We start from the raw sequence: 27,331 nt of genomic DNA on the forward strand, positions 1-27,331 counted from the left end.
CTACCACCCACAAATCCCTACCACGGACTGCCAGGAGATAGCCAACATCAAAGTAGGCTTCCATGCACTGGCAGGCATGCTCATTTGTGTTGGTGCCCTGGACTACACCCATGTGGAATTCGTAGTCCCCCATGCTGTAGAGGCGGTGTACCACAATCGCAAGCAATACCACTCCATCAATGTGCAGATTGTATGTGACTCCAGCAAGATCATCACACATTGCTGCGCCCGATTTCCCGGATCAACACATGATGCCATGGAACTCCACGCTACCCCGTCACACGGAGCGACATGCTGGACCACATGCCTGGCTGCTTGGTGAGTTGCCTAACTGGCCCATGGCAGTGCTTTGGGGTAGTGATGTGGTGGGATGCATACTCCACCTGGGTGGGAAAGGGGGGGGTTGCATGCTCCACCTGGGTGGGAAAGGGGGGGATGAATGCTCCACCTGGGTGGGAAAGGGGGGATGCATGCTCCACCTGGGTGGGAATTGACGCTGAGTGGAGTATGCACGCAAAGCTAAACACTCCTGACCTGAACCTCCCAACCCCAAAATGACACATAACTGGCACACATTTGACCAATTACGTATATAAATGACAACATGTAAGAAACACAACCTGGCCACCATGGGTATGTCAAGCAATGCATGACTGAACAGGATTGCAACTGTGCCAATGTGGCTAGTGTGACTATGCACAGTGTAGTATACACAGCAGAAATGGGAGGCAAAACATAGTCCTACAACCACAGTACATCCTCATCAGCATGCATGATTTCACCCTGCATCATCTGTACAACGTCATCCAGACTACTACACCATATTGCAGTATAAAATGAATCTAAACTATATACGTGCATACTTATAGGGACATGTGCAGCTCGACAACAAATAGCTGCGGCCATGACTGTGTATCGTGAAGGTGGCAGCTCAGAATGACTCACCTAGACCTATCTGTATTCGCTTGCAGGTGATGGAAGATATCCCTCGAAGCGGTGGCTACTTACCTGTGTGAGGAACCCACGGAACGGCCGTGAGGAGGAGTACAATCGGGTACAAACCCGTACCCGTGTAGTGATTGAGCAGACCTTTTGCCTGTTGAAGGCACGATTCCGCTGCCTAAGCAGGTCTGGTGGAGCACTCCTTGATGCGCCTGAGAAAATGGAAAAGATCACCATGGCCTGTGTCATGCTGCACAACATGTGTGTACGGAGAAATGTACCACTGCCACCTGACATTGACATGCATGCACCGGGTGAGAATAATGAGGATGAAGATGGAGGGGAAGCAGCACCCCTGCCAGTACGTGATGCACAGAATGGCCGTACAGTACGCCAATTACTGATTGACGAATAGTTCTGACCCACCGGGATGTTGATAGCTATGTGTCAGTGACACATTGGGCCTCATTCCGACCCTGGTGTTAACCAAGGCGCTATTAGCGCCTTGGTTGACGCCGTTATTTTTCCGACTCCGCCATGGTAAATGGCGTAATTACCGCCCCATTCCAAGGTTGGCGGGGGCGGTAATTCCCCATTCACCATGGGCCCTTCCCCATTCCCATTTTCGGCCCATAGGGCTCAATGGGAATGGGGAAGGCGCTAATTACGGCACCGTAAATTACGGTGCCGTAATGAGCTCCTAGGTCCCTTTGCGGGTTGGTTTTTTAACGCCTGCAAAAAGCAGGCGTTAAGTACCAACCCGCAAAGGGAACTCGGAATAGGGCGGTAAGGGTTTAACGGCACCGGTCTTGTTACCGGTGACCGTTAACCCTTACCACCCTACTCGTAATGACCCCCATTGTACACTGTGTCCATGTGGAGTTGGGCACTGTACCCCATCATTAATTAAATGGATACACAAGAAATGAACAATGTCCAGCCATTGAATGTTTTTAACACAACTGGTGTGTTGATAACAAGTGGAGAAAGTGCAACCCCCCAAGCCCCCAGTGAAGTCCCAAACCCCCCAGTAAACTCCCAAACCCCCCTAAACTCCTAAACCCCCCCAGTGAACTCCCAAAACCCATCAGTAAACTCCCAAACCCCCCCCAGTGAACTCCCAAAACCCCCCCAGTGAACTCCCAAACCCCCCCTGTAAACTCCCAAAACCCCCAGTAAACTCCCAAAACCCCCCAGTGAACTCCCAAAACCCCCCAGTAAACTCCCAAAACCCCCCAGTGAACTCCCAAAACCCCCCAGTAAACTCCCCCTAATTCACCCGTTCAACACCACCACCATCTGAGCCACTCCCATAGTTTGTGGGGTGGTGGGTACGGGGCTTGGGGAGCATGTACATGGCACATGGGTCAGTACATCCTGGTCCACATCCTCCTCCACTGGGGTAACAGTGTTGCTCAGTCGGTCAACAGCCTTGCCTTCCACTGATGTACCCAGCTCAGTGTTCACAGTGTCAGGCACCCTGGGTGTTGGTGTGGGCTGCGAGGCTGCCCCGGAGGTGGTGTTGTGGATGGCCATTGTCTTTGGCCGGGACGTGGATGCACTTGCAGTTGGAACCTCGCTGGCATCTTCTCCATCGGTGCCTGGGGGGTAGAAGAGATGCAGGGCATCAGTGATGGTGTTACATGTTAGATGCATTACATGGTGCTGTGGAGTATTAAATTTATCATGCATTCATATTTTACAGGTGTGTCACACAGGGTAGTATGAAGGAGGCTTTTTGGCGTTTGATGCATGGCAGGTCGCATGCCGTTGTGTTGGGGTTTGTGTGATGTATTACATGGGCACGGTCCATGTGTGTTGACTGTGTGCTGGTAATGGGATTGGCACTCAGCATGCATTTCAGTGTGGCAGGGTTTGGCCCTCCATCTGCACAAAGATATGTTCATGTGTGTGTTGGGACATGCATTGCCTTGCCTAGGTTCTCTTCCACATCACTTGTGCTACGTCATGGTTTCCCCTACAGGGATCTGCAGGGTCACTTACCTCCATCTGCAGATGTTGCAGCACCCGTCTCCATCTCCCCAAATCCCTCGATGGACTCCATCTGAATGAATGTGCTTGCAGCCTCCTCCCAGGCTGTCAGTTTGGCAGGTGAGTGGGGACCCCCGCCTGTGGCCATGGCCTCCCTCCTGTTGCTGGCCAGGATATTCTGAACCCTGAGACGGAGGTCATCCCACTTCTTTTTGCAGTCCTTCACTGTCCGTGGGGTGGTGCCGACTGCTGACACCTTGCTGGCTACCTCCTCCCAGATTTCTTTTTTGCGCTGCTGTACCTCCCTCTTCAGGTTCTGCAGGTTGATTTTGTCTGCATTTACTGAAAGGGTGTCTGCCAGCATGTTAAGTTCTGCATCTGAGAAATGCTTTTTGCGCAGGAGGGAGGTTGTTTTACGGGTAGCCTTAGACATGGTGAAGGGATTGGCACAGTTCTCTCCTGAATGCAACTGGTGGTTTGGGAGAATGGCAATGGATTGTGTTTTTAAAGATGGCCGCCACAGCATTTCCCATTCCGACGCGATGACGTTACTTCCAGGTCCGGTATTACAAGCACGGTATTAGCATGTTGTTATTACCGGGTCGGTATTAAGGGGTTCATCCTAGGCGGAGGCGGTATCGGCGGGTCCCGTGATGGTGCTATCTGGGGGGTTGGAGGGCCTTTAGCGGCATGCCGGTATGGCCATTACCGGCATGGGGGTTCACACGTGATCGCACACTCGTAATCACCCGCTATTAGCAGATTCATACGAGCACAGACCCGCTAGTACCTCCATGCCGGTAATGACCCCGTTTTTACCGCGCTCCTCCTAACGAGGCCCATAAAGTCTTTGCAATAGAGCTCTTTAACATAATACATACAATAACCATTTTAGGTTTGACGGCAAATACTACCTCCAGATTTACTGGACCTTTATGGGATCTGCAGTGGCAGCAACATATGCCAATATGTATATGTACCACATTGAAAACACCCACATATTGAGTAAAGATTTGTGTTGATTTGGAGATGCTACATTGATGATGTGTTTAGCATTTGGAGATGTTAGAGTTTAACAAATATCTGAACTCCTGTCACAAACACTTGAAATTGGTGAACCTGAGTTACATTTCCTTGATGTGCTCTTAATCTACACCGATAATACACTCTTGAAAAGCATTTACAGGATAACTGACATATGTAAATAACACTTTGAATTGTGGTAGTTTGAATCCTACACGCCTAAAGGAGAGTCTCCCTCATAGCCATTTCCTCGGACTAAAACAGATTGTATCAGACACTAACACATTACAGAATGAATATGAGATCATGACCAACATGTTCAGGGAAAGGGGCTACCCACCAGAGTTTTGGATAAGTCGGTCACTTGGGCAAATTCACACAGGAGGGTAGACCTACTGAGATCTACACCAAAGAGGGACAATACTAGAATGATCCATACTCTACATTACTCACCACAGAGCCATCAGGTTGCAAAAATGATCAAAAGGAATAGGAATCTAATCAAACGTGCTACACATCTTAATCAACATTTTCCTGAACCACCCATGCTAGAATTTAAGAGAGGTAATAGCCTCAGGGACTCTCTTATTAAGGCGGAACACCCAAAAAGACAAGCGCAGAGGACGTTGCACACGATTAAGGTGGTGCCATTCTAATGCCTTAACTGTCGCCACTTTTCCAACATAATTAAAGGTGACCATGTAAGACACCCAAGCTCAGGAAGAAAGATCAATTTGAAGCATTATGCCACTTGTGATACTCATAGTGTTGTTTACACTCTGAGATGTCCATGCAGTAAATATTACGTTGGAAGGACCATCAGAAAAGTGAAGTGAATTCCAATATCCGGACAGCTAATTGGTATCAGCTGTTCATCAAGACACCGTCTATGATCCTGCAGCTGAAGCTGCGCTTCACATACAAAGCTAAGCCTTTTGGCCCCCATTCTGTGCCACAGGCGCCTTTTGCTTTGTCTGAGCAGTGGAAAGCTCAGTTTGGAGGTAAAAATTGCATTTCTTGTTCTGCGCATTTAAAATTCAGCCACATGTTTTAGAAAAGCACATGTGTAGAAGCATGTGCTTTTTGCCCAGCCTTTAGCTGTGTGTGCTCCTGATTTGCTCAGCTTGTGAGCATTTGTTCACCAATGCATCAACCCTCAACCCATACCAAGATGGCTGCTGGCTTTTGATGCAGCCTGTATAGCCTGCCCTGCCCCCCTGGCCATTGGCTATCTCCATTTATCTACCAATCGGTGGGACCGGCAGGCAGGAGTCCGCCCGTTGTTAAAATACCCAATTGTGAGGTCCCTGCCTGCTGCCTGTCTGCTTGCAGGATTCTATTTGCGGTCTTTGGGATCCTTCCTGCACCCTATCACCTCAACTACAATGCTACTGCCACCTCTATAAAATCCGGACTGCCTTGACATTGTAACCTTTTGAACTATGGGTTAGTTCCCTCCATCTGGACTCACTCCTACTTGTTTCTCCCATGTTGTCCCTCTGATTCATAGTGCTTCTTAAAACCCTTGGCTAACATCTGAATCCCTAATTGGAAATTCAAATTTAGCTGTTTTTCTTTTTTCTTGAAAGTAAAGTTCTGCTGTTTTCGTTTTTGCTTGAAAGTCAATTTGTGCAGTTTTTTCTTTTTGCTTGAAAGTCACATTTTGCGGTTTTTGCTTGATCACATTTTGCTGCACATTGTTAATTTCTCTGTACTTTGCTTGTAAATTGTTGCTTCTCTGTAACTTGCAGGCCCCGTGACCTCACCGCTCTCTTTTGTTCGACACCTACCTGCCTTATCCCTCCCTGCTTCTCCCTCCTTTACTTGCTTCCACCCCTAGGGCACTTTCTGTTTCTCCCATCTTTTCCAACTGCTTCTCCATTGACTATCCTTCCATTCTCACTAAGTCTGGCAGGAAGAAATTCAAAAACGATATCTTGGCCTCCAACCCTGGGCTCCCTATTGTTGACACCTACTCCAACGCTTCCTCCAGACAGACCCTCACTGACATCGTCTTTGTCGTTCTTTTGCCAGATCTATGGACTCTTCATATGATCTCTGTGCTCTGTCCTATCTCCTCCTCTCCCATTAATGATGGCACTGGCTGGGAAGTTCTCATGGCTTCCTTCGACTCATCTAAAGTCATCATTAATGTCTACCTTAATGGCCTTGTCATGTTCCAAGGCTCTCAAGCCAATCTCCTCCTCTTTGATAGACATTTCCCTCGCCTCATCAATTAGCTCTCATCTCATGCTGTCCCCTCCTCTCCCCCCCTTGGCTACCTTGCCCTCTCTCTCCTCTTCCTCCTCTGCCCCTCCTAGGGCTCCTTCACCTCTGCAGGGCATTCCTCTTATTTGTAACCCTCCCTGGAAGGTCTTCAAGGCTGGCAACCTTCTTCATCTTTCCACAGAACAACTCTTGCTCTGCCGTTGAACACTTGTCTATCATCTGCCACCTCCTTGAAGAACTAGACCTTGATGTCCTTGGTCTTACTGAGACCTGGTTCACAGCCATCTCTGTCACAAGCTTTGACACTCTCTTCCCTGATGGCTACAAGATCCTCTCCACACCCAGGTCCTCCCGGTCCGTTGGGCGGTAGCTGTGATCTTTCCTGAGTGGATTCTTGCCTCTATCATTCCCACTCAGACCTACTCCTCTTTTGAATGCCTTGTATTTAGTCTCTCTCTCTCTCCTAGCCACTTTCTTACCATGGCTACTATCTACCAGCCTCCTGGTCAAATCACCTCATTTCTCTATGAGTGGGCGGACCTCTCCTCCTCTCTCCTGGCTTCTACCACTCAATCTCTCCTCGTTGGTAACCTCAATATCCATCTAAACTCTTCTTGTTCCTCCTCTTTACTCTTGCATGACCTCTGCGACTCCCTCCACCTGTTCATCCTCCCCTCTGGCCCGAATCACTCTGCAGGGCACACACTCGATGTGTTCCTCTCCTCTGACTTCCCCACTCCCCAGCCCCCTCCACCACTGGCTGACTCACATCCTGACACTGCCCTGGCTCTGCTCTACTCCTCTATTTCTGATACTCTTGATGCTCCTGCCCCTGTCATGAAGATCCGTTTGAAGTCTAAAGCCAAGTGCAATTCCTTGTATGACTCCGACCTAGCCACCCTTAAATGTTTGTGTAGGTGGCTGAGTGGAAATTAAGGGCTTTTTGTTCATCCTCTGATAAACTGGACTGTTGCCTGCTCCAAAGACAATACTGACTCAATGTCCGCACCAAGAAGAGAGTCAACATTCAAGCCTGTGTCTCTGCAGCATTTAACAACTCGGCTGAACTCTTTCAAATCAGCAAGGAGCTGGCCAACCCTGCTACAGTATCTCCCCTACTGTTGCCTCCCAGGCTCTTTGCAATGCCCTTGCCTCTCACTTTATTTCAAAAACCCATGACATACAGTACACCCCCTCCTCCCCTTCCCCTCCTTTCACCTCTCCGTCTGTGCTTGCTGACCTTCCTTCGCCCACTGCCCCACTGTCAAGAACTGAGGTCCACGTAGATTATAGTAGCTCCGTTCCCAAGCACCAGTCAGAGAGAAAATTAACGTACTCCCTGACCGGTTATTGAGGCCACAGGTGGCAGGAACAGCAAACTCCAGATCCCAGATGACTGTAAATGAAATCAAGCAAGTCAAGGATACCCAGGAACAGAACACTAGTTTCTAAATTACGAACAGAATATAAAGAGGCACCTACCAGTAGGGAAACAGGAGATAGAATGGAAGTATGTCGGTTCCCCCCTTTGCTTTCAATGATGTGTCGTGGTGGTGTATTGGGACAGCAGGATTGTTGTCAAACCAAGACAGCAATGGGGGGCCACCGTAGAACAGGAGAGGAAGGGGTGGTATCTTGGTGGGGATCAGTGTTTTTTAAGGCAATCCAGAGACAAGGCAGATTGAAGGGTTAAAACCCAAAGTACCAAATCCAAGTGTCAAGAGAAAGCAAGGTCCGTCAGCAGGAGTCAAAGCAGTTCAAAGTATCAGTCCAAAGAAAAATGAGGCGCCAAATCCAAGGGATAGACAGTTAAAAATCCAAGAAAAATGAAGCCAGGTCACAAATCCACGAAGATCACAAGAAACAGGAACAAATGCCACATGCTGTGTAAAACAACAGCTGAGAAGCGTAGTCCGGCATCCTTTGAGTCCTTTTATGCTTCCTGCTTGGAATCATGTGATCGCCTGCCTGGAATCACGTGATCGCGCAACCGGCGCATGGGGAAAGTCACGTGGTGAGTTACGTGGGCAGGAGGAGAATCCTGGTGTTTTTCATGGGAACGATGCAACCCCTGAACATGTGACTGCACTCATCGCGCGGCATATACAATGGGGATTGGGCCGCAACGCGCCCGCAGGCGCCAGGGGATATGCCAGTGCCAACATGGCCACTGACGCCAGCACGCCCCTGTGGGAACACGGGGTGCCGCCCGCTGAGCACGGTGAGTGTCCTGGTGACAGGACTAGGAGAATGTGTGACAGATCCCCCCCCCCCGAAGGCTCACGACGTCAGGGCTGTAAGGATTGTCCTTATGAAAGCGGGAGACAAGAAGAGAGACATGAACCTGATTGGTGGGTTCCCAGGATCGTTCCTCAGGGCCATAACCCACCCAGTCCACCAAGTAGTATAGGCGACCCTTACAGATACAAGAGCCAAGGATGCAGTTGACTTTGTACTCATTAGAAGAATCCTGCACCAGGTGGGAAGGGGGCAAGATAATACATGTTGCCGAAGGACATGGTTTCAAGAGAGAGGTATGGAAATGGAACACTGGATGGATACGCCAGGCAGCTGGCAAGGAGACACGAAAGGACACAGAATTGATAACCTTAAGGATCCTGTTTGTCCAACAAATCGAGAGAGTAGATTCTGGCAGCCAGGGATTGACAGATGCCTGATGAAAAGCCCTACTCGATCCCCAACACCATAAACAGGTGTCGGTGCGCGTTTCTTGTCTGCCACCAGATGCATCGATTCCGGCGCTTCCTTGAGATGAACCAGTGTTTGACCATGAATGTGTTTTAATTCCCTTAAGAAAGAAGAGATGGCAGGTGTCTGAACAGGAGGCAGGGACACATTGGCAAAGGACAGGGCTCGGGGGTGTTAAGAGGGATTTCTGAACTGTGACCTGGAGGGGCAGAGGTTCAGAAGGCCAACCTAGTTTCTTGGAAGAGGGTAACCTCTGGACAAGCCAGACCAATCAGGGTAGCTATGGCAGGCGGTCAAGAGGTGACTGAAAGACCTCAATGAGCACACAAAGGAAGGACACTTACAAATTACTCCAGACAGGTGTTATATTAAAAATATAGACACCTTTATTACAAGGCCTTTGTAATATAGACCATAGCAAAGAATCACAGTAACACTAGAGTAAACCAATACATCACAATCAATACAATATATATACAAGACCAGAGGGGTCTAATAGATTAAAGATCACGAAATATGTAGACCACCTTGATGGAGAGGAAAACAGGCAGTGCAAGTAATCTTTAGACCCAGTTCCACATCAAGAATACACCTAACTAAGAGGCAGTCCAAGCCCTATGAAGAGAGGAGCCTTATGCTCAATAGTACATGCACGCGCTTGTGCCAATGGACAAAATAGGGTCTCTTCAAGGGTCACTAGCAGCTCAGGAAGGTGGATAAGGCGATGAAGAACAAGTCCCCACTATTCAAGCAGGACCTCCACTTGGGGCAGAGGCAGGTTGAGAGTGCGGGATGGAGTTGCTATTTCACAATAGCTGTGGAAAGGAAAAGGGCCCTTGGGGGCCACTTTGTGCGTAAAAATGGGCTCCTGCGCTAGGGGCCACCGGTTTGGGTATGGACTACTCACTGGTCCCCAACGCAGGCAGACCCAAACTTCGCCAGTACAGTCCTCTTTGCTGGCAGGTTCGAATGCGACAATCAGGACGTCTCGACACCGTGTAGTTTTTGAGATACAGCGGGGATTCCCAAACAGGACAGTGGTGATTTCTCTGCACCGGGTGGAGGAATCAGACCAATTCCACTGGAGCAGGCTTCAGGGTCAAGGGGGTCACAGATGCAGCGAACTTGCACAGGTCGTTGCCACAGCAGGGCAACACAGTAACCGCATTTGCTCCGGTCCGGGCGCATTCGTCTTACTTCAGACCTGGGAATGCGAAGTGTACGAAATTCAGTGTGAGGGTGCCATGGACATAGAGCAAGCAGTATTCCGAGTTTCGAGGGCCTCCTCAAAACCATGGCGGTAACAGAGGAAACGTCCCCTGTAAACTGGTCAGCCCACTGTTTGGCCCAGGGACACTTCCGAAGAGGCTTACTTGTAGGGTTTGTTTAAGGTGCCGAGAATAGTTGATCCCACTATTCCAATGGGTCGAAGCGTCTTCGTCGATCTTCTAGGATGATCAGATGCAGAGGGGTCCCACGGGACGACAGCAGGCTCAGGGTGCCAAACCTTCCAGCGGGTCACCAGCGGATCCTCGACTCGGCTTGTTGTTTCAGGATACTTGGCTCCTTATCCTTTGTTCGTGTGAACTCAGGAGATCGACCAGGTAGTGGTGTTTTCAGCCTCCTCTTATCCAAAGTTTCATTCGTGCCAAAACAGAGAGGACTCAATGGGAGATCTTCTCACAAACATTCACTCCATACGTGGACCAATCATGGACCACAGTGATCCAGGCATTCAGGACACTCCAGACTCTCTGGCACCCAGGATGTGTATTGGGAACAGACATCCCAGCCCACTTCCTGGAGGCAAACACACAAGACATACAAAAGCCCGCAAAAGCCTTGGGTTTTGCGGGAAAGTGCTTGCCCAAATAAGGACTGGCCCAGGTCGATTCGACCTGAGGAAGGTGAAGGGGCAAGATGGCCAAAGGACAGGACAAAGAACCTCGTGGCATGGCCATTTTGGAGCCAGGCCACTTATTTGTGCCAAACACGGTATGCGCGGTTAACATGGCAAGAAAGGGTTAAAAATATAAGAGAACAATAGCTGCCACCAGTCCTGTCCATGACACATCTGCACAGTTCATAAAAAGTCCAGAAAGAGTTTCTAGGGCCTTTGGAACGACTAGAGACCCAAGTGTGCTGTAAGGTAAATTACTTTGCACACTTGTCACATGTTGCACAAAAGCTGCAACATGAGGAAAGGACTAAGGAAAACAAAGTCTCCTAGTACTGACTGTCTTAAGGGCATGTCAGTTTCCCCATTAAAAGTGAGCGAAAGCCGAGAGGAGTGCAGCTTAGGGCTGTGCTTCTCTGGCAAAGTTTAGTTCAGGGTGTTTAAACAGCAGCAAAAGGTTTGGGGGTTGACACATGGAGGGAAAATTACATACACTTATGAAATATTTCCTAACACTCTCCCTCCCCAGACTAAAGACAGGGGGAACTAATACACCCCTGGATGAGTTTCTTATCTGGTCGGTTAAACATTCTGTACAACCCATCAGCATTGCCATGTTGGACACCTGGCCTATGCTCAAATGTGAAGTCAAAGCCTTGCAGACTTATGGACCACCTAAGCAACTTTGGATTCTCTCACTTCATGTTCATTAGCCACTTTAAGGACTTATGGTCAGTTTGCACAGAGAACTGGGTCCCATAAAGGTAGGGCTGCAGCTTCCTAAGGGCCCACACAACAGAGAAACATTCTTTCTCTACTGTGGACCATCTGAGTTCTCTGTCCTTAAACTAGCGACTAACGAAGCCAATAGGGTGTTCCTTACCCTTCTCATCTACTTGTGATAGTACAGCACCTATCCCAGTGTCAGAGGCATCTGTCTGCACAATAAAAGGTCTTTGGTAATCAGGGGCCCTGAGCACAGGGGCCTGGCACAAGGAGTCTTTTAAGCCATTGAAGCCCTTCTCACACTCTTCAGTTCAAGTTACCTTCTTGGGTTTCTTTGGAGTAGTGAAAGCAGTCAGAGGGGCAGCTATGGTACCATAGTCTGCCATGACATTTCTGTAGTACCCAGTTAGTCCAAAGAAGGCTATCACCTGGGTCTCTGTAGTGGGGGTAGGCCAGTCTTGTACTGCTTGTACTTTACTGGGTAGAGGCTGTATCCTCCGTCCACCTACTTCATGTCCAAGGCAGACCACTGATCCTTGTCCAATCAGGCACTTACTGGCCTTTATGGTCAAGTGGGCTTTCTGAAGAGCCTGTAACACAATCCCAAGGTGTTTCACATGGTCTTCCCAGGTGGCACTGAAAACTGCTATATCGTCCAGATATGCAAGACAGAATTTGTCCAATCCATTCAACACATGATGCACAAGCCTCTGGAAAGTGGCAGGTGCATTCTTCAACCAAAAAGGCATTAGCCTGAATTGCTAAAGGCCCTCTGGAGTTGAGAAAGCTGTCTTCTCCTTGGCATGTTCTGCAAGGGCTATTTGCCAATAACCTGCAGTGAGGTCAAATGTGCTGAGGTACTTGGAGGCACCCAAGGTATCCACCAGCTCATCTGTTCTAGGCAAGGGGTGTGCATCGGTCTTGGTGGCAGCATTCAGAGCCCTGTAATCCACACAGAACCTCAATTCAGAAGTACCTGCTTTTGGAACCAAAACCACAGGGCTGGACCAAGGACTACTAGAGGATTCAATCACCCCAAGATCCAACATTTTGATGACCTCCGTCTTAATGTAAGAACTTACTTTGTCTGACATTCTTTATCCCCTACTTTTGGTAGGTACACTGTCTCCTGTGTCTATGTTACGTTTGCACCAAGGTGTCAAACCAGGGGACTGTGAAAACAGGGGGGGGGGAATTGCCTAAGCAAACTTTTCACCTCAGCCTGCTGATCAGTAGTCAGGTGAGGGGCCACTCGAACACCCTCAATGGAGCTATCTGAAGGACTGCTTTGGAATAGGTCAGGAAGAGGTTCAGACTCCTCTTCCTCAACATCTGAAGCCAATAGCAATGTTGTGATTTCAACTCTTGGGATGAAAGCCTTCAACCTATTTACATGGAACACTTTTGGAGCCTGTCCAGGCCTTCCAAGGTCCACTAAATAGTTGACCTCACCCAGTGACTCCACCATTGTGTAAGGGCCTGACCATTTATCCTGTAAAGCTCTAGGCCTTATGGTATTCATGATCAGGACTTTCTGACCAGGTATGAAGTTGATGAGGGAAGCTTTCTGGTCATACCAATGTTTCACCAGAGTTTGTCCTGCCTTCAACTTGTCACTAGCCAGGCCCATCAGGAGTACCATCCTTTTTCTGAGCCCTAGCACATAGTCTACTACGTTGGTAGTTATGGGGGGCGTGGGAATCTCCCATCCCTCCTTGACTAAGGCTAAGGGTCCCCTTAGAGGGTGACCAAACAGAAATACAAAGGGGCTGAAGCCAACACCCTCTTGTGGTACCTCTCGCAAGGCAAACAGTAAGCATGGTAAAAGAAGATCCCATTTTCTCCTTTGAGGTTCTTCCAGAGCCCCAATCATACTTTTCAAGGTCCTGTTAAACCTTTCCACCAGACTATTTGTCAGAGGGTGGTATGCAGAGGAAAACCTATAGGTTACCCCACATTCCTTCCACATAGCCTGCATGTACTTTGACATAAAGTTGCTGCTTCTGTCAGACACAACTACTTTATGGAAGCCAACCCTAGTAAAGATGCCAAGTAAAGCTTTTGCAACTGACTTGGCAGTCACAGTTTTTAATGGGATGGCCTGAGGATATCTGGTGGCATGGTCGACCAGCACCAGGATAAGCCTATTGCCTGAAGATGTTTGGGGGTTAAGGGGACCAACAATGTCGATCACTACCCTCTCGAATGGTACCCCTACAACTGGGAGTGGTACCAATGGAGCTTGAATCGTTGAGCCACTCTTACCAGATAACTGGCAGGAGGCACAACTCCTGCAGTGACTTTCTACTTTCACCCCCATCTTGGGCCAGTAGAAGTGCATGGATAACCTTTGCTTGGTCCTCTTAATACCAAGGTGACCAGCAAGGGGCACTTCATGCGCCAGCTGCAGGAGGAAGGGTCTTACAGCAAGGGGAACCACCACCTCCTATGGTCTCCTTCTATAGACTCTGTAGGCTCACTATACAGGAGCCCACCTTCCGAATAAATCTGATGCTCTCCAGGAGGTTCGCCCTCAAGCTGGCAGCAGGCCTGTCTCCTTAGGCCTTCCAGAGATGGGCACACACGTTGGCCTTTACTGAACTCTTCCCTGTCAGGACCACCTTCTACTAACAAATCTTTTAGTTCAGTATGGTCATTGGGGTCAAAGACTTCAGGCATCACCACCTCCTCGTCAGGTCCTGGTGATTGACCAACTACCTCCACCTCAGTGGTAGGTGACTTAGGGGGAATGTTTTCTTTCCCTCTTTTTGATTTACTGACTCCTTTAGCCTTGGGTTTCCCCTTCAGCTGGGGCAGGTCATTAGTCTTGGCCAGTGCTGTCCTTGTTTGAGACCTTGTGCAGGGTCTGTCAGCAGTGTCTCCCACAAGCGCTAGAGCTCTGAGATCATTGCCCAACAAGACCTTTCCTGGGACACTCCTCTGAATGCTCACTGGAATCCTGACTGCTGTACCATTGATAGTAAAATGTACAGGTATTACTGGGAACATGAGAGGTGGGCCATCATCCAACTTAGTGGGCATCAGAGTTACTCTGGCAACTTCCTCTGGGTCTACCAGGTAGAATCCCCTACAGTTCGACTGCACCCACTATCCCTAAGATCTGGAGTATCTACTCCATTGATCAGCACGCTGTCTTTAAAGTAGTGCTTGGTGTTATCTGGAATCCTAGCATACGCCTCTGAGACTTTAGGCTACCAGGAACCCAGGGAAACTAAAACTACCTCAGCTTCTATCCCATTGGGAAGGAGTCTGAGCAGAAGGATGCTCCTGTAATCTCTTCTTCTTCATAGGAGGAGAAGGCCAGATTAGCAGAGTGGACCCCCAATGTGTTGACCTTACATCTGGGATCCCCTGTCACGTGGTCAGTTGCTCCACAAGCAAAACAAGATCCACTAGGTCTGTTCACATAGGGAGGTTTACTATAACCAGAGTTCTATTTTGGAGGCTGACCTCCACTACCCTGTGAGTTCTCTTGTGTCTTAGCCTTATTTTTCTTTTTATGGCCCTTATGGGAGGAATATTTATCAGTTTCCCCACCCTCATTATCTTTGGACTTTTTCCCTTCCTCCTGCTTACCAGGATGAGTCTTGTCCTTATGGGACACTCTATGTGACACCAACTAATCTGCTGCAATGGCTAGCTTCTTAGGATCTATCTCCTTTAAAACTGCCAAATACTGCTTAAGCTCAGTGGAAGAAGATGTAAAAATATGTTCCAGCATGACAAGATTTATCATACCTTCAAAGGACCTTATAACCTTCAACCCATCCAGTCAATTTCTTTAAGGATTCAGTTACATAAGAAACCCAAGTACCAACGTCTTTCTTCTTGTACTCTATGAATCTTTTTAAGTATTGGGTAGGAGTCTTTCCAAACATTAAGATAAGAGTTTGCTTCATCATTGCAAAATCTGCTCTGTCAGCTTTCGACATTTCCATAATGGCACTGCAGCCAGAATGGGGCAGTCTGCTAAGTAACCAGGCAATTTTATCAGCATTGTCAACTTGTTCAACTTCACATGCATACTCAAATGTATTCAGCCAGTCCATAATGTCATTATTTTCCTCATGCACACTGATCAGGTCTTTTGGAAACCTTGGATGAGAGGAGGCCCCAGACCCTTGTCAATGACCCTTGGATCCATTGGCAACTTGAAGCTTGGCCAGTTCCAACTGGTGATCCCTGTCTTTTTGTTTTTCTGCCTGCTCTATCTTTAGTTTGACAATATTTAACTCAAGCTCCTCCCACCTAAACAGCAGTTCTTGCTTCTTGAATTCAAGTATGGACTCCCCATCAGCACCGGCAGGGGAAACATTCAACATTACATCCTCCTTGTCCTCATGGCAGTGGTCGAAGTGGGTGGGAGCGGTCGAGACCGGTGCTCCTCTGGTTTTTTAAATTACGTTTTACAGCTCCTATACTTTTATTTTAAAAAGAAACTATTCTGGAATGGTTTCGTTTTAAAATGAAAGTATAGGAAGAAGTTGAAACGTACACTTTCAGTGCCCTGCACTCAATGTTCCATAAAACAACAGGTGCAAGTGTTTGGGGGTTTGAATTGTGTGTGGAGGCGAAGTGGGGTTAGGATTTGTGGGAAGTGGGAGCAGGCCAGCAGGGAACATAGTTCCACTACTTCTTTTCGTACACTTCGACCACTGCCTCATGTTTGCTGTGGATCAGTGCAGCGGCAGTACCATCAGTTCTAGCAGTGAGAGCAGCCCCACCTCCTTCTGCACTGTCCTCAGAAGCTATAGCTCTAAGCTGAGCTTCTTGCCAGTCCATGATTTTCTGGATCATTTCTACTTTTGTGCCTTGAGAGGAGACTCCTCTCTCAGCACACATCTTTCTTAATGTGTCGGATTTCTAAGCATTTAAAATTAACAAGGTACTTGTTTCCATACTGTTAGATAGGACTATGGCCTTTAAAAAGTTATAAAACAACAATTCACTATGTGTCCTGGTAGAAATAACTTGAAATGCCTTCACTAGTGTGCAACACTGGATACATTCAGTCCTATCCCACCGCTGTACACCAATTTGTCAAGAGGGATTTCTGAACTCTGACCTGGAGGGGCAGAGGTTCAGAAGGCCAACCTAGTTTCTTGGAACAGGGTATCCTCTGGACAAGCCAGACCAATCAGTGTAGCTATGGCAGACGGTCAAGACTAAGTCTCAAGAGGGGTGAGGGTGACTGAAAGACCTCAATGAGCACAAAAAGCAAGGATATTTACAAATTACTCCAGACAGATGTTATATTAAAAATATAGACACATTTATTACAAGGCCTTTGTAATATAGACCATAGCAAAGAATCACAGTAACACTAGAGTAAACCAATACATCACAATCAATACAATATATATACAAGACCAGAGGGGTCTAATGGATTAAAGAGCACGAAATGTGTACACCACCTAGATGGGGAGGAAAACAGGCAGTGCAAGTAATCTTTAGACCCCGTTCCACATCAAGAATACACCTATGATTGTCGCATTCAAACCTGCCAGCAAAGAGGACTGTACTGGCGAAGTTTGGGTCTGCCTGCATCAGGGACCAGTGAGTAGTCCATACCCTAACCGGTGGTACCTAGCACAGGAGCCCATTTTTATGCACGAAGTGGCCCTGGGGACCCTTTTCCTTTCCACAGCTATTGCAAAATAGCAACTCCATCCCGCACTCTCAACCTGCCTCTGCCCCCAAGTGGAGGTTGTGCTTGAATAGTGGGGACTTGTTCTTCATCGCCTTATCCACCTTCCTGAGATGCTAGTGACCCTTGAAAAGACCCTGTTTTGTCCATTGGAACAAGAGCGTGCATATACTATTTAGCATAAGGGTCCTCTCTTTGTAGGGCTTAGACTGATCTCTTTAAAATTTGCAAGGAGCTGGCCAACCCTGCTGCAGTCTCTACCCCTACTGTTGCCTCCCAGGCTCTTTGCAATGCCCTTGCCTCTCACTTTATTTCAAAAACCCATGACATCCGGTACACCCTCTCCTCCCCTGCCCCTCCTCTCACCTCTCCGTCTGTTCTTGCGGAACCTCCTTCAGCCACTGCCCCACTTTCAAGATCTGAGGTCCACTTAGATTATAGTGCCTCTGCCCCCAAGCATCAGTCAGAGAGAATATTAACATACTCCCTGACCGGTTATTGAGGCCACAGGTGGCAGGAACAGCAAACTCCAGATCCCAGATGACTGTAAATGAAAACAAGCAAGTCAAGGATAAACAGGAACAGAACACTAGGTTCTAAATTATGAACAGAATATAAAGAGGCACTTACCAGTAAGGAAACAGGAAATAGAATGGAAGTAAGTTGGTTCCCCCGTTTGGTTTCAATGACGTGTCGTGGTGGTGTATTGGGACAGCAGGGTTGTTGTCAAACCAAGACAGCAATGGGGTGCCTCCGTAGAACAGGAGAGGAAGGGGTGGTATCTTGGTGGGGATCAGGGTGATTCAAAGCAATCCAGAGGCAAGGCAGATTGAAGGGTTAAAACCCTAAGTACCAAATCCAAGAGTCAAGAGAAAGCAATCCAAGGTCCGTCAGCAGGAGTCAAAGCAGTTCAAAGTATCAGTACAATGAGAAATGAGGCACCAAATCCAAGCGATAAACAGTTAACAATCCAAGAAAAATGAAGCCAGGTCCAAAATCCACGGAGATCACAAGAAACAGGAACAGACGTCACACGCTGTGTAAAAAAACAGCTGAGAAGCACAGTCCGGAGTCCTTTGAGTCCTTTTATGCTTCATGCTTGGAATCACGTGATCGCCTGCCTGGAATCACATGATCGTGCAACCGGCACGTGGGGAAGGTCATGTGGTGAGTTACGTGGGGAGGAGGAGAATCCAGGTGTGTTTGAAGGGAATGGCTCAACCCATAAACACGTGACCGCCCTCTCCATGTGGCAGATACAATGGGGATCGGGCCGCAATGTGCCCGCAGGCACGAGGGGATATGCCAATTGAAGCCACCAACGCCAGCACAGCGGGACCACAGGATGCCACCCGCAGAGGCGCAGTGAGTGTCCTGGTGACAGGACTAGGAGAATACTTGACACCCACCCTCTTTCTCATCCGTTCCTCTTTTCTCCCCTGATGAGGTTGCTAGACAAGTCTGATCTATGAAAGCCTTGTCAAAACATGTTCATCCCTGCTCCTCTAAAACCATCAAGGACTATGTTGATACCCATGTTACTGCCCTTGCCGATTTCTGCAACCATTCCTTTGCCTCTGTGTCCTTCCCTTCCCCTCTGAAGCACTCCCTTGTGCATCCTCATCTCAAGAAACCCACAGCTGATCCTTGTTGTCCGGCTAACTATCACCCAATTTCCATTACTCCTTTTCTGGTCAAACTCTTGGAAAATCTGGCCATCTCTCAGCTTAACCTTCATTCTAATTCTGTTGGCTCTCTCCACGACCACCTGTCTGGCTTCAAAGCTGCCAGAAGCATGGAAACTGCTCTCCTGAACATCTGTGAGGATATGCTCTCCAACCCTGACTCTAACATTCCCTCTGTCCTCATCCTACTATATCTCTCTTCTGCTTTCGACATGGTCAACCATGCCATTCTGCTCAACCGTCTCCGTGATAACCTGGGTATCACCAATCTTTGTCTGAAGCAAGACAGAGATCCTACTCTTTGGCACACCTTCACCCTCCTTTCCCCTCACTCTCTGGCCGACCTGCCTTGGCCCTCCTCCTACCCCCATCTACAAGGCTAAGAACCTCGGGGTCATCTTTGACTCCAAACTTTCCTTGTCTGCCCACAACTCTGATGTCTTGAAAAAGTCAAACTTCCTACTGGACCGCCTTAGAGGTATTTTGCCTTTCCTCTCCTTCCCCCAGAAGCTCACTGTCTCTCAAGCTCTGGTTCTCTCTAGGTTGGACTATTGTAACAGCCTCTTTCTAAATCTACCTGACTCTACTCTCCGCCCTCTGCATCTAATCCAGAATAGGACTGCAAGACTTGTCCGTGGCCTCAAGCCCTGGGATCTTATCTCTCCAGCTCTGAAATCTCTCCATTGGCTCCCAGTGGATGCAAGGATTAAATTCAAAACCCTCTGCATCATCCATAAGGCTTTCGGGAGTCTGGGTCCAAAATACCTTCAGCTATCCCTCCGCAAATACCTCCCCTCTCGAGCTCTTCGCTCCTCTACCTCTAAATCCCTCCGGGTCAGTCGGTTTTCAAAGAAATGAGCTCAGGGTAGATCTCTGTCTTCGGCTGGGGCCTCCCTCTGGATCAGCCTCCTGCACTGCCTAAGGGCCACCCCTTGCACTGGGGTCTGCATCTGTACCCATACAGCCCCCCCTTTTTTCTTCCTGCACTTATCAGACATACCCTTTCTACTGCCTTAAATCAAGCACTTGCCGCTTGCTGGCTGCACTACCACTGTTTGTTGTCTTTTATTTATTTTATTTATTATTATTTATCTGTTTTCTTCTTTGCTCCGCACTTTCCACTTCTCCCCCCTCACATGCACTTTTCCCCTCTCCTTCTCCCATGCACTTGCGCATTCTCAATGTAACTGGGGCTAGTAAGATTGTTGTTTTGTTCTCCCTTGTTTCCCCTCCCTTGTCTGGTCGCGCTCTGAAACACTTGTGTACGAGCGTGATATATATAAAATATCAATATCTTTATCAATTGTATGTTTCAATATTTAAGATTCCCTGATGGACCTGTGCAAGTAGTTTATACCCAAAATGATATAGGACATAGATGTGTCTAGAAGACTTTGGGCCTCATTCTAAGTATGCAAGTCCGGAAACAATGGTGCCGGTAAGCTTAATGGCACTGTTGTTTCCGGACCGGCACACTACAACTCTGCGGGTGGGTGCTGGCCCGCCTGGCAGGTCAGACCTACTAGGCAGAATGGCACTCGCCTGCAGAGTTTTCACAGAAGCACCAGTTTTTATTAACGGTGCCGGTGCTTCCGTGGTCCCCACTCCTATAGAGTGCCATGAGACTCTATGGGAATGCAGACTTACAATTTACCGGTGCCTGACTTTCCGGGCTGCTGGGATTGTAATCCCCCAGTGTTACCGGGAAGTCAGGCGCTGGTAAATCATTACGGGTCCGGCAGCAACACACTGGTATCGCTGGCACGGTTCCCGCTGGACCAGTAAAGAGGCCCTATGTATCATTGACATCTTGTATTGTCATCACACCACATTGAGATTAAGCCATAATACTTTAATGGATCTAAAACTCATATCCATTGTTTATATGCTGTCACTAATTAACATTGGTGCACTCAAGATCTTGTGGATGGGTAATGATTTGTTATTGTTATCTATTCAATAATATTACATCCATGTATCACTGAAGGTTTACACCCCGCTATCTTGTTTATACGGATTGACATACTTATGTAACATGGAAGGCTTGATAATTGACTTCTGCACGTTAATCGCTAGTAGTCCTTTGGGTAGTTCATCTGTGACCTTATTATTTTGTTATCCTTGTATAGTTATTCTTTAAATTGCTGTGAAACATGTGTGGGCTACTTCTAAATAAGAAAGCGCTAATATTAGTGTCAGCAGTAGAGTGATTGCTTAGTTGATTGGGCTTATTTATCACATGATAACTATCGTTAGTAACTTAATATCACCACTTGCGGATTCCACAGATGATTGAGTACCTTTCCTGTGTAGATCCTCTCTACGAGAGGGCTCATTATCAAGTACCCTATTGGAACATATATTCGTAATTACTTTAAGAAATACAGTAAACGACACATGAACTTCAACGGAATGAGATCACCATTTTGCGTAGCACGTTTATTTATTAGGGCAGCCATCTTTCTGCTAACTTTCTTTCCAGGATGACTTCAAGACGATCTCACTCGCTCCTGAACATGTACATGAGCAGTCATATTGATTTTATAATCACTTACCTGTTTTCCCCCATTTAGGGCCACTATTTGAGGCACACTAAGCGACTGGGTATTTTCTCTTACATAGGGATTGATGGACTCTGTGTGCATTGGAAGACCATATGTTCCAGTTCCATTCTTTCTAAGATCCACCTAGTTGACAAGAACATTTCAGGTACTTTTCCCTGATACCAGTTGTGAAATGTTTGACACCAAAGAGTTGCATTGGCCTAGGTTTTCCTACATAGGTTTTTTTGGATATTGTTTTTAGGCATTATCTGGAGAAGTTTAGGACCAAGGACGAATACCCTACTAATTAAGTATCCAAGATCCTAACGACAACCTTTGACCCTTGGTGAAATTTTAGCTTGGCAAATAATATCGGTCATGTTACTTTTACCATTTCTGTAGGTATATAGATATGTTTATTTGTTCTCTTTGTTTCATTCAGGCACAAAAGCCATAGTGAATTTACAGGAAGGCTGTTATTTCCTTTGTTGCAGTCTATCCATTGGTAAGACACTTTTGATCATTTGGTTGTGAAGCTAAATGGGGATGGTCTAGCCCGAGATTCGACTTTACGATCACATTTTTACCAAGATGAGGTGAATTAGTAAGCCTTCTTTGCTAATAGATTTTGTCTATTCACATATTGTCATGAACACTTCTTTTAGCTTACAATTGATCATGTGCGATTACTTTCAGACAATGTATAAGATTGTCCCCCCGATGAATAGAATCACTTCTCGAAATGCATTGGGTTGAGTTTCATCTGCTGTTGTTCGAAATAAAAATATTTTTGCTCGATAACAGGGATTTTTTTCAGTGTATCCCTTGAATGCTTATTGTACTGTACTTCTGATTTACATTACTTACATTCAGAAAAATGTGGCTCGTTTGGGCCACAGAGAGAGAGCAGGGGACAGGAGTTCCCATATATTGGGAACTTTGACTTCTCCTGCAACCACAACATTAATACAGTTGTTGCTCTTTCTGTGTAGCTATATGTGAGTTTCTAATATGTTTTAGCTTCATTACGAAGGTTATAAATGGGATAAGAACCCCCTTTAAATTCACTGACATCATAGAGACGAAAGCTCCTTTGACCCCGAGGGGAATAATAAAGATGAGACTTTAAATATTAACAATTTAGATTCTGAAAATCGTAACTCCCTTGTAAAGCTAAACTCTTCCTTGAATCCTAATAATAATCCTTTAAGGAATATAACTAAGGAGTGACATGAATTTTGCATTGATATTTTCATTAGAAAAGCTGATTTTAACATTGTGGACTCCAAGTCCCACAATGCCCAAAGTACTAAGACAAAGAAAAGGGCTGCAGAGGCATAAGACTGCAAGTTGCAGCCTAATGGTATTAATGACCCACACCTGATGGAGACTGTGAGGCATAAAAGGCTCCCTCATGTGCAGGCTATGGAGAGCACAGAAAATCTGTTTCAAAACCACACTGTGCAATCACATAAATCAATTGAAATATGCATAAGATATTGGGATACAATAAGAAACAGTCATAAGATATTTAATTCAAGCAGAAACAGCCAACACGTGTTTTGACCAAAGGGTCTTCTTCTGGACTGTCAGAATTATAATACATATGATCACAACAATTTGTTAATGTACCATTAGCAATACAATTCACCAAAGCACAATGTTTCGAGTCAAGGAGGTATGGAAACATATAACAATTCAGATAATAAGACACATTTACCATTCAAGAGTTGAAGGCACAAAGATCGCCCAATTCACCAACATGTCATCATGTAAACAAGAAGAAAAAACACTAATTGCACTTGAATAAGTGGCTGTGTATCTATATGGAAGCAAACACATATACAAATCAAAAAGAATATTTACTGTAGAGGTTCCATTTCCCAGTATGTTTTACCTGACTATACACCTCTTACTAATAACAATGAACCTCCACCATTGGAGATCATGCACAAACATATGCACTATGTTTTGAACCCATTGATGGTTAGTCTCCCCACATTTGTGCTGTTGTTACACGTGGGGGAATCACATCAGAGCGCAATATAAAAACCTGCATGATTGTTCAGGTTGAAGGAATGAAGGGTGCATTATGGTAGATTTGGAGTATTTAGAAAGGTAACTGTAGTATATAGCACACATTACACATTAATCATGCCCTCCTGCCGGGGATTGATGTGGTACTGGCCTTACTTGGGGCGATATTGCGATCCTGAAACTTAATTTGAAACACCAAATTTGCATCTTTCACATAAGATAAGTCGAGTAACTAATGTTAAAAAGAATTCTCCAAAATTAAACCTACCTGACTGAATTATGCTTCATGCCCAGGCTGGGGAATGTGTAAATGTAGAAGCGCTATTTGCTTGTTGCTACACGTAAGCCGTGCAATAACGTGCAGAAGGGGAAAGAAAATAATTATTTTCAAAAATGTATTAATAGCGGGAGTGGTCCTGTCTTATACATTCACTAGCAGGGTGTTATTCTTACCTCTCATCTCTCGCTGCTTGCCAATTACATGGAGTCCAGGCAGGGGCTCCAGAACTCTAGTGATCTTAACTCCTAAAGTCCCCCAGAAGTAATTCCGGACAAGTCATTGCGCGGCCTCCATCTTTGTTTGGGCTATTATATCGACTGACTGCACTTGTCATGATCTACTGCACTCGATCTCTCTGTCGAGCCTGGAGGCTCCAATCGCGGTTCGCGGCGGACTTATTTCTTCCCACAATATGGTCACGGCTGATGATCCCGGACAGCAATGAAAGAGGTCTAGTGTTTTTTATGACCACATTCATATGCGCCCGGATCACCAACAAGCCTTGTACTTCCTAGCTTAGCACTCCTGCCTCCTCCGTCTTTTCCCCCTTCTGTGTTCCTGGTTCCTGCTGGCTCTCTCTGTTGCTCTGCTTGCTCTTGCTGCTGATTTGTTCTTCTTACCTTCTTCTCCTGATTTTTTCCTGCCTGATCTCCGTTCCACTCCCTGGATTTATTCCTGCTGCTGATCCTGGACCTCCTTCAATTCCGGATTACCCACAGACCATCCACAGGTTTTTCTTTCTCCCTCTTTGAGGTTTTTTCCTGGCTTTTGGGTTGTCTCCTTGGGGTCAGTCTGCTGGGAGGTCAATCTAACAGGCAGGGTGGCATCAGGGGAGGCTTGCTCCTTTCTTCATGAAACCAGTACCAAAAAGAAAGCTACTAAGGTAAAAACACTTAAGAATGCCACGCAAAAGACACCACTGGTTGAAAAATCTAAGAATCCTGCCAGCGCTATTATGAAGTTAATGCTCTGATGTCCCTCAGTCGTGAATAAATAGGACAGATGCAGTTAGGCTATACATGCAGGACATATTATAAATGGACTCATGGTAAAATGCTTCGTACATGTAAAACTATCATATATATAATAACGGTAGTCACAGCTGCAGGAGACCAATAATTGCATAACGCTTGAATCTTGAATCGAAAATTAAGCACTCTGAATGGTTCGGATAATACCAGTGTTAATTAATCCCCAAATACAATTTATGGCGAACCTGTTGACATTCTTGCAGATTATATGTGTACATATTGCTCACAAAAACACAGAGAACTCATGGTCCCTGTTGAGAGCATAATAAACTGTTCTATATTTGCAAATGAGTCGGGACTCTAATCGTCTCAACATCACTTCACGGTTCCCCATGCTCTATGGCAACAGTGCTTGTGTAATTCTACAAACCAAAGGTTTTTAGTATTATCCATTTGTTGATGCATTAACCAATGTTTGATCAAAGGATATTCTGAATCCTGACTGGAGATTGTGCTCATATGTTCCCTAATCCTGATTTTTAAAGCATGTATTGTGCTGCCTATGTAATGGGAAACACATACACAAATTATACAATAAATGACGTATTTAGTTAACAGTTTATAAAATGAAGTATTAGATATGTCCCTAAATTCCCAAACTTGACCTCCTTAGTTTCAAAAGCATAAGAGCACATTATACAACCTCCACATTTATGAAAGCCACTCTTGCGCAATTGTTGAAACCAATTCCCAGTCTGCATTTTCTCTCTCATAAATGACAGACATAATATATTTCTTAATGTAGGTGTTTTACTGTATATAATATGTGGTTTCAAATCAAGATTACCTGGGAGATCTTTATCCAATCTCAGAGGGTGCCAGTTTGTATGTAATATATTGTACACAGATTGACTGTTTGCATTATATCTAGTGATTCTTCTGATCACTCTAGGACTTCTGTCATTCTCTTTGGATTTGGGTGTGAGTAAGGTTCTCCTGTCCAACAAGTTCACCTCTTGTTCTACTTTGTCCAATTTTGTGGCTAAATACCCTCTTGTCAAAAATGTCTGTCTTATATTAATACATTCAGCCTGACAGTCACATTCCTGACTACAATTGCATGTTGCTCTAATATACTCTCCATTGGGTATATTCTGAATCATTGTTTTTTGGTGACAACTTGTCGCATGCAATATAGAATTCACTGATGTTGGTTTCCTGAAGGTTTGTGTCATAATACCTTAGAGGTATTAGAGAGTCGAAGATCTAGAAAATCTATACTGGTTCTGCTTGACGTGTAGGTGAAATAAATACCCCAGTCATTTGAATTTAAGTATGTAACAAAGTTTAACAACTATATTTGTGCCCCTGACCATAACATAATGACATCATCAATATAACACATCCATAGGTGAATATGAGGTTCAAAGGCTAAATTAGTTAATGCAAATTCCTGTTCAAATTGGTGCATGAATACATTAGCCAGTGCCTGAGCATAGCTTGCTCCCATGGCGATGCCAACGTGTTGTGTGTAATATGATCCATTAGACAGAAACACATTGTTTTCTAGCGAAAAGTTGAGAAATGTCTTCACCATCTCAAGATGTTGATAAAAAGGTGTTGACTTATCTCTAAATGCATATTTCACACTTTCTAATGCCACATTATGTTGTAAGGAGGTATATAGTGACGTAACATTCAATGTGACCGGAAGGCGTTTTCGGGTATCTGTGTTTCATTAAAGATTTCAAGTACATGCATGGTACTTCCTCTGCTATGGAGAGTAGTGGAGAATAGTAGTGAAGAGTAGTGGGGAGTAGTAGCAGAAGGTGGAGAAGTCACTCCATATTACAGCAGAGGCTGGAGGAGAGCAGAGGCACTGGTTCACTGTTGTGTGTCGAGCAGTTGCCGGTCCTCAGAGGGTCTCTTAATCTGGATAACCGTAATTGCAGAGGTCATGCAGTGGGAAGCATTGGATCTGGAAGCTTTCCACCTGAAGACCAGGTTTGCAGCGGTTACGTAGCGGGAAGCTTATTCTTTCAAAACTTTCCCCATGGTAAATTGGGCTCTGTTGGCAGGCATGCACCAACAAGACTGTGGAGTGAAGAGTGCTCATTTTCTAACTGGACGATGCCACGGGGAACATGAAAAAGCAGGTTGCCAGGCAATGCAAAGCAGCAGAAGACCCTGAGGCAGCCGAGCGAACAGTCACGCACGGCAGACCCATTGAGTTCACTATTGCATTGTGACACTGGAGAATCTGTGATCCCTCACTGGCCAAGCCTCGGTACTGCAAGGGAGGCATGGTATCACAAGTAGACACTGACACAAGACCTGCAAGTTTCAAAACCTTTATTGATGGTTTAAAAGGGGTTTGAAAACTCCTATGTTATGTTATGTTATATTATCTTCTAAAGCACACAGTCACCCAAAGTCATCATGGCGCTAGAGAGGGAGATTGTGTTAGCCATGTGAAAAGCCACAGGGAGAAACCTAGAAGAGTGCGGTTTTCAGAGCTCTTCTAAAGGCCAGATGATTAGACATTGTTCTCATTGGCAGTGTCAGACCGTTCCATAGGTTGGCAGCGACTATGGAAAAGGCACGGCCACCTATCCTGGTATGGTGAAAC

The sequence above is a fragment of the Ambystoma mexicanum genome, chromosome 5q (assembly GCF_040938575.1).
Source record: "Ambystoma mexicanum isolate Mex_15411 chromosome 5q, UKY_AmexF1_1, whole genome shotgun sequence".
Lineage (NCBI taxonomy): Eukaryota > Metazoa > Chordata > Amphibia > Caudata > Ambystomatidae > Ambystoma > Ambystoma mexicanum.